Source organism: Aphis gossypii, unplaced genomic scaffold (genome assembly GCF_020184175.1).
Source record: "Aphis gossypii isolate Hap1 unplaced genomic scaffold, ASM2018417v2 Contig00007, whole genome shotgun sequence".
Lineage (NCBI taxonomy): Eukaryota > Metazoa > Arthropoda > Insecta > Hemiptera > Aphididae > Aphis > Aphis gossypii.
This window is the reverse complement of record NW_026082986.1, coordinates 84,661-93,682: the sequence shown is the minus strand read 5'-3', so window position 1 is coordinate 93,682 and position 9,022 is coordinate 84,661.

Here is a 9,022-nt window from a genome sequence, read left to right as displayed (position 1 = left end):
ATGTTAATTATCATACACGTGTAAATGTAAAAATGTAAAATAAATAATATTATTAAATGACAACGTGTATTTGGTTCAATTTGGCAACGTTGAATTTGAATCCCTTATCGTCATTCACAAATCTAATAGTCGAATGACATTTAATAGATAAACGTGAATAAAATATTTATAAAAAATAAAAAAATAAAAAATAATCGGTGTTTAAAATATTATTGTATTTTGTTTGCTACTATTACAATGTACATGTCCCTTCTTATTCTTTATAGTTAATATTATTATACAGATACATTATAATATTCAATATTGTCTTGATGATAACGCTGTGACATCGGTAATTTCTGTCCGGTTACATTTTAGTATTTTACCGCTACCAATACCAAATGGCAAATACATACTAATATAGGTATTGAACTATTGAACCGCAATAACAAAACTGCTATCGTTGGTCGAATTATTACTTTAATTATGACTATTAACGCTATCTATTGTCAATAAATGAACTAAAATTTAGCGCAACGCATAATCGCGACCAGTGAGCAATCTATACTATGTATAATCAATGCTATTACTCAAGCAGTAAAGCATAATTATTATTACACTGCGTAATAGTGTACCTGAGTGTGCCTTTAAAATACACTTCATACGTGTTTTTTTTTTTTATAAAATAGCAGTTCTTGTCTATAAACCAATTTATTTGCTTGATATAGAAGTCAATATTTTAGAGAAATACGATTTCGATAATTTTTTTTATACTATTAGTATAAATCGCAATCCCGTATGTAGTATTTGACATTTGTACAATATACATTTACACTTGATTTTAATAAAAATGTTAACAATTTACGAGAAAAATAAATTGTATGTAAAAAAACAATTTGATTTAACTTAAATGCTCTCCTTTTCTTTGCTGCGTCCTTGGCAACCGTTCATTTCACCAACCTTTAGTTACTGCATTGGGCGGTATCGTTGACATGAGAGTGCGCGTGCTCAGACAGTTCTGCATCACTCACAACATTACTTACACTCACACTAATACTCATTTACTATCAACTATAAAAGTACCGGGTGGCATTTTATAATATGCTATTGAATGGGTAAAACGAGTGTACAAATTGCCAAATGCCATCTTTTATTATTAAATAATCACATATAGGTCTCAATTTTTAATTGTAAAATGTAGATAAATGCTTTTTATTTGTTTTCGAAGAGTCCAAATACAATAATTTTTACACATTTTCATTTTCCAGTTATTGTAACTATACAATTTAACACTCTTATCATTATTACCGCTATATTTAATAATTGTATTATAAACCGTAATTACTACTATTATACTATATATAGGTCAAACATATAATTAATAGGCAAAAATATAGATAAACAATAGTAGTATAGAGGACGTAGTTTTGAATTTGGAGCCACTAAATAAATAATAAAAATATATACAATATAATATCTAAATTTTGCAACGTAGCAATTATCAAAAATTATAGCAATCGTTCGTTTTTCGGCTATTAAGAGTTTCACCGATTTTTATTAGAACTCATTGTTAGCAGTTGTGTTTCACCCAGTTAGCTGCATTTTCCGTCCGAAACAACCAGGATCCCATACTACCGCGACGAGATTCTCCGTTGCCGTATTCCATACATAATATTCCGACGACTGGCGGGCAAATAAAAACCAATAGAACTATACGGAGCCGTTTTTGGATATGCAGGGATACACAGAGTTTAGGGGCCTTTTAAAAACAAAAAAAAAATTTACGCGTGTACAATGTAAATGTGTACACGCAAATAATAATATGATTACCTATGATCGAAATAAAACAGACAAACTGTTATTGACGGACGTACGATTATTATTTCACATTACTTTTCAAAATTACGTATAAAATATACTTCGGTTTTTAAATGATATTTTTATACCTATCTTTTCGTTAAAAATCTATTAACGTTATAATTTTATCACCGAAATATAGTAATAAATAACCTTGTACGTCGATTACTCGTTGTTAATCAAATTTATCAGAATTAATCGCGTGATTTTATAGTGTTTAAATTTTCATAAAATTAATATTAGATATTTTAAAATTATAAGTTATTATTTAAGCTTGACTGTCAAATATTCAGTTAAGATATGTTACGGCAAAATGCTACAACGTTAAGATGCAAATTATATTTTTCGGAGCCTCCGACAGTCGAGGTCCTGTACTCGTACCCCGAGTGCCCCCTTACGACATTGCTACTATATTAATTATATATTTATTTAATTAAAATCACGGACTTAATGCTCAATTACAAAATATAATTAATGACAGTAAGTTGGTGTACAGAGTTCGATAAAATATAGAAAATGCAAATAGGCTGTTGGTTTTAATTTTTAAGTGAGTTATCGATTTGTAAAATATTGAAACTTTAAAATACTCTTAACTCACTTAAAAATTAAAGTATTCTATAAAACCCTATAAAATGCCATAGATAATATTATTACCTTTAAATTTGATATTAGGTAAATCGACTTTACTTGATATTAAAGCTAACAATATAAAATCGATTACGCTGAACGAACATTTGCTGTTATATTTGTGTAAGTCGAAGACAACACGCGCGGGTGTGACGTCACGTAATATGTTATATGTGAGTAAGACGAAGACAACACGTGCGGGTGTGACGTCACATAATATGTATTTATCATATTATATCTTCGTTTATGACCTACGGGTTACGGAATTTCTAGTTTCTACATTACCATTGCCCCCCTAAAAAAAAATAATAATAAGGGAAACTCAAAATAACCCCAATTTGGCCGATTTATGACCATTCGTGGGTCGTAATCACCAGGGTCCCATGCCGACGAGTACGCGTAAATCGTTCTAGTAACAATAAACAACACACCAAAAACAGTGTTCGATGTACATCATTGTACGTAGTAAACTAATCGTGTAATGCGCACTAGTATAGTGTAGGTATAGCGGCCGTCAATGTATCTGAAAAAGTTTATTTTTTCCGGTTAAGTTTTTTTTTTTTAAATTCTGAACACCGGCTGTTCTCGAAATCGTATAGATAAAAGTTTATCAAGATTCGTGTATGGAATCGTAGACATTACGTTCAAACCGTTCAATTATTGTTGAATAGCGATGCATTTGATATTGCTACATAGCTCATTATTTATAATTTATCGAATCAAACTGTACAAAATTATAAGTAGAACGATTTTGAAAATTACCATTTTTTCTCCACATTGGTAGACTACCGGTCACCGGAGTACTTTGGCATTTGGCTTTCTATTAGTATATTATGCGTACTGTACGCGTACTGCCACATAAGAATATAATTAATGTAAATAATTATTATTATAAGTTTATTTGCGTTGGTAACTGCGACAAAATATTGTAATTTGTACAAGAAATCAAGTCGATTATTCATTCGATTCTAAGTACACGTTTCAAAGAAAATTATGAAATATTGAAAAAGATATAATGAGATGGTTAGGTCAGATTACAAAGAATATCTCCAATTTAAACACATTTTGTGTTGCTACAATTTCATATTTACTCGACCAATTGACAATGAGATGTTTACAGCTTAGGAGGATAATAAAAATATTAATTTATTAAAGTCGATAATGAAAAAAATATAAAAATGTACAACAAAATAAATTAAAATAATATTTATTACAGAGATTAATTTATTTAAAACAATTGTATTATTGTACATAACATTATTTTGGTGTAAATCACACTCTCGAATTATTCAATACCTTATGCTAGCCTTAGATCATATACTACGGATGGAGCCACTGCAGCGTATTATATTTATTCAAAAAAATGTTGTCGATATATTAGCGACGAGTCTCCAAATTAGGTGTTCGACATGCGCGTATACTCATCGCGTATATATCGTTGTTATCACTTATGAGTTTTCAGGGAGAATCACGATTTACTATCTTAAATCGTATAGGGAGAATGCAGTTAAGTTTTTGAATAAATATGCGACAAGTAACTTCAAGTATGTGTACTTACATCGGTCACCTAATTCGGAGACTCGTTGGTAATAGCGGCCACAGCTGTGGCTTCATCCATAGTATATAATCTAAGATTTTTATAATCTAAGATTTTAGTGTATCGCAAAACGCATTCCTATCCTAGAATATTCTTAAAATATTACTGCTCTGCATTGTTGCTTTGTTCTGTACAACGACCGCGACGGTGTCCTGCAAAAATTATAATAATAAAATAATACCTAATAATATTCTTAGTAGTCAAAATCGATTTGCGTTCAAAAGTGGTTAGCACTGAGCATTATATTAGTCTGTGATTCACTGTTCTCATCTTCCGAGCACTAGGTCAAAGACTTGTCAAAATCCACATTTAAAATAGATAACGGTAGTGAAATCGTGTCATAATCAGATTATATAGCCATATAGGCGTCGGTGATATTAATAGGCAACTACGTGAATTATAAAATTATAATATAATATTAATATTAAGTATTGTGTATACAAGTCCAATCTAAATATCTATAATTAACGTTCATTCTTTTTTTTTAGAAAATCAATTTTTAAAAAATGCATTCAATATAATTTTTCCTACATTACCATACTCAAAATCATCTTTACTCACATAATAGTAAATCATTCAACCTCTCGTATTGTAGATTTTATTCTTTTTATAGAATAAAAAATATACATTATATAGTAGGGGACGTTACAGTCAATGTAGCAAATAATTTAAGAATGTTCTTTGTATTTGGAAAAAGCTCTGTAAAGTATTGAATTACTCCTACAGCTATTGATAAGGGGGCAACTAAACTGTATGGCCTCTTCTGACTACAACACTAGTGTACAACAAAATTATAATATTATATTATTTAATCAAAAATAATAAAACTACTATACAGCAGTGCGAACTATATTTTATTTTTTTCTGAATCTCTCTTTTATGTTTAATACCTACATTTTTAACGCATATTTAACAATTCGCATTTTACTATTTCTAAGCCTTAATTGTCATAATAGGAGGACATTTTAAAAAAAATGTAGCATTTAGAGATTATATTTATAATGATACACAAATTAAATAGTAAATAACTTTTTTAAAATATACCTATTAGATTTAATAAAACAATAATTGTAAAAAGTATAAATTACAATAATAATAAAAGTATATAATACTTGGAAAGTTGAGAGTAACTTAGAATTTTCATTGTAGATTCAATCGTTATATTATGTATATGCGTGAGACTCGGAACTGATTTTTTTTATTTCAATTTGACATCGTGTAAAGGGTGGTTCGATGTAAATTACGACTTTTATTTATAGAGTCCTGGTAGCTAAAAAAAATATATGGCACCAACTTTCACCACCAACGATTACCAAAGTATTCACACCACTGTTAGCCACATTGTTATATCTGTGAAATATATTCATGATTGAGTAATTGAGAATGTTTAAGATGCTCAACACAATAGAAACAATTTTTTTAGATTTAATTTAAAAATTAAAAGAAAAAACTTGTCGCTATACTTACCCCTTTTTTAAATCATATTTTTCTTTCAACTCAAATTCATGAACTTTTTGTTTAATTTATAAAGATAATATTAAATACTATTTTTGACTTTCCGCAACAATTGGTATCAAAAACAGTTATAAAAGATGAAAATTTATCAGTACTCATTAACAGAGGCAACACTACAAGTTATAAAAATGAAAGTAATTTCTCATGTGTACTGTGAAAAGAGAAAAATTCTTTTAGTTCGTAGTTCCTAATTATAAATTTTATAAAAAAAACACACCGCCAAATAAAATATGTGTACTTGGATGTATTATTTATTATAGATACATTTTTTTCGTGTTAGTACATTTTTTGTGTAGGAACTTACTGTTGCATACTTAGGGGTAATTATAAGTACATACGTATTGAATACAATTTTAATATACACTTAAACAAATTTTATTTTTCTATACCGTTAACGAAATAGCATTTGATATACGACAGGAATAAAATACTTGTTATGTTCTTGTATAATAATTATAACAATGCATGCGACTTTTTAACTTATGTAAGTTCATTAACACATTTATCAGAATAAAATAATATCATTGATCATAAATATAAACTACGGAGTAATTATAGTTACAAACAATTTATAAAAATAGGTACATATTAATACTTACTATTTACCATTAGAAACAAAATTTTCATAAAAATAAGTTGAAAACGGGGCTCAAATACGAATTAACACATTGGTTTGATTACAAAATAAAAGATTGTGGAACTTATGGTACTAGTTTCAAGTGCTTGAGACGAAAATTGAATGATTTATTAACGATTCAAAAGTGAAATTGAATATTTTTCATATAATGATGAAAATAAGGTTTTTATTTTTTTAATTATCTTGAATAGTCATATTTTAAGGGTTTTAGCACATAAACTATAATTTATAGTATACAATATAGATAGTATGGTGTATTATTTTGTGTGTGCTTTTATATAATATAATTTTTTAGAAATCTAAATGTGTATTTTTATTGTTAAGCGTGAAGTTACCTCTAAAATATTCTACTATATGTAGGTAGGTGTAACACATATACTATAATCATAGACTGGAAAAACTTGTAACTCCGTAATCACGATACGCTTAGGAAATTAGCATAGTTAATATGCCATAGTATGCATTTCAAGTTTTTATAATCTATTATTATTTTTTTTTTTTTTGCTAGCTTAATAATTTTTAACCGAATTTTTAAAAGTATATAATATTTTCATTGGGCGCATGTAAACTAACTCCGCCACAAGTATCTTTTTTTACTATAAACTCCGCCAGTGAAGAAAATCAAGTAGTAGTATAAAATTAATATGATCCATTATTAAAAAAAAATTTACAATATAATATAATATCATATCATTCACATTAAATATTTAAATCATAGTAAAAAAATTATAATACCTAAATAATCATTGTACCTATCAATATAAAATCATATGTTTCATACTTTCATAACTTCATAATAATAATTAATAATTATCCACATCAAATACTTAAATCATAGTGCCTAAAAAAATTATAATAAATAATCGTTATACCTAATAATATAAAATCATATTTTTCATAATAATAATTAATAATCGTCCACATTAAATATTTAAATTATAGTAAAAAAATCATAATAAATATAAATAATCGTTATACCAAAAAATCCAAAAATATATAGTTAGGTCTCAGGTATGTCATGTATGTAAACTAAAATTATGTGATATAATTTGTAAATATTTTAAGTTTTGTATTATTCCATTGGTGTACCTATTATAGCATCCTGTAAGACTGTCAGTTTTTTTTTTTTTTTTTGATTTCGAATTTCGAAACTGGCGGAATTTACATACACCCATTCCAGGTAAGAAAAAAAAACTGGCGGAGTTTACATTAGACCTTTTCATACCTTTTTATTTTGACCGATATTCTGGTGGAGTTTACAATCGCCCTTTTCATTGTACCTAATTAATTTGCTCAAAAACATGTACACTTTTCTTAATTACTTATAATTCATAATAACCCAGATTCTAGAAGTTTTTTTTATAAATACCTGGAGAGTAAATGTATGTGTAAAATGTGATCTTAAAAATTTAGCATGCAGAGATCATATTTATTACGATACACAAATTAAATAATTGATTAGTTTTAAATATACCTATCACATTGAATGAAACAATAATCGTAAAAAGGCCAAAATACAATAATCACAAGTGTTTTATAATTTGGCAATTGTACGTGACGTAGAATTTTATCTGTAAGTTCAATCAGATGCTTTGGAATTTTTTTTTATTATTTATATTTGACACCATATAGTGGGTGGTGCGACGAAAACGATAACTTTTGTGTCCATAGAGCCCTGGTTGCTAAAAAGGATAGATGGCACCAACATTCACCACAAATTACCAATGTTTTTACACCGCTGTCTGCCATACTGTTGTATCTGTGAAATACATTCGTATTCGTAATTAAGTAATATTATTTAATACGAATGTTTAAAGTGCTCAAAACAATAAAAACAAGTTTTTTAGAGTTGATTTAAAAATTAAAAGAAAAAACTCGTCTTAATATAATTCAATAATTAGGTACCTACATGGAAATAACTCGTATTAGATTAAGTTGCATTCTTCATAACTCAGTGGCTCGTGTGCTTTGAAAGTGGTAGGGCGATATAAAAATATAAAATTGATTATTTATGGAAAGTATCGAACAAAATAATTTTAATAATAGTTAATTAATTAAATCCATTTAATACATATAAATTATTATATAATATATATATATATTATATATATTATTTAGTTATTATGTTACGAACGCACAAAGTAAATAATAAACACACGCAAGTTCGGAATCCGTCCACTTATCGGGCGATTAAAATCATCGCCCCGGCGGCAGTATTATTAATATATTCCCCCTTCTTAGTTTTTGTATTCTGATCATAGTTATTACGAGCGACTTTTAACATTGCCCAAGCATCGCGGGTCCCGGAAAATTGTTATTGGTCATCGATTCTCAGAAGTTACAGACTAATCGTTTAGTAAATATAATTTATATATATATTATACATTCGTTTAGTGACGGTAGAACTAAAGATGTGTCGTTCGCGAATCAGACTGTACATTGAACGGGGCATAATTCAAAGTAGCGAACGAAATAGATCCGGATAGCATGATTTTTTTTCTTGGTTATGAATTACACTGAAACCATATTACCCGTGCAGTGGCGTTTCATTGTGTGTGTGTGTGTGTGTGTGTGGGGGGGGGGGGTTATTAATTTTTTATTAGAAAACTATAAACTTTATCATTTCTAAAAGAAAAAAGACGATCTGTTTTTGTTTTTAATATCACATGTTTTTTAATCATTTATTTAAACCAATCTATTATATTATAAATCAGAGGCGGCCAAACGATCGATCGCAGATAATTTTAAAGTCGATCATGTTAGAATTTAAGTGTATATTATACACTTTATGCTAGTATTAGGTGTATTTT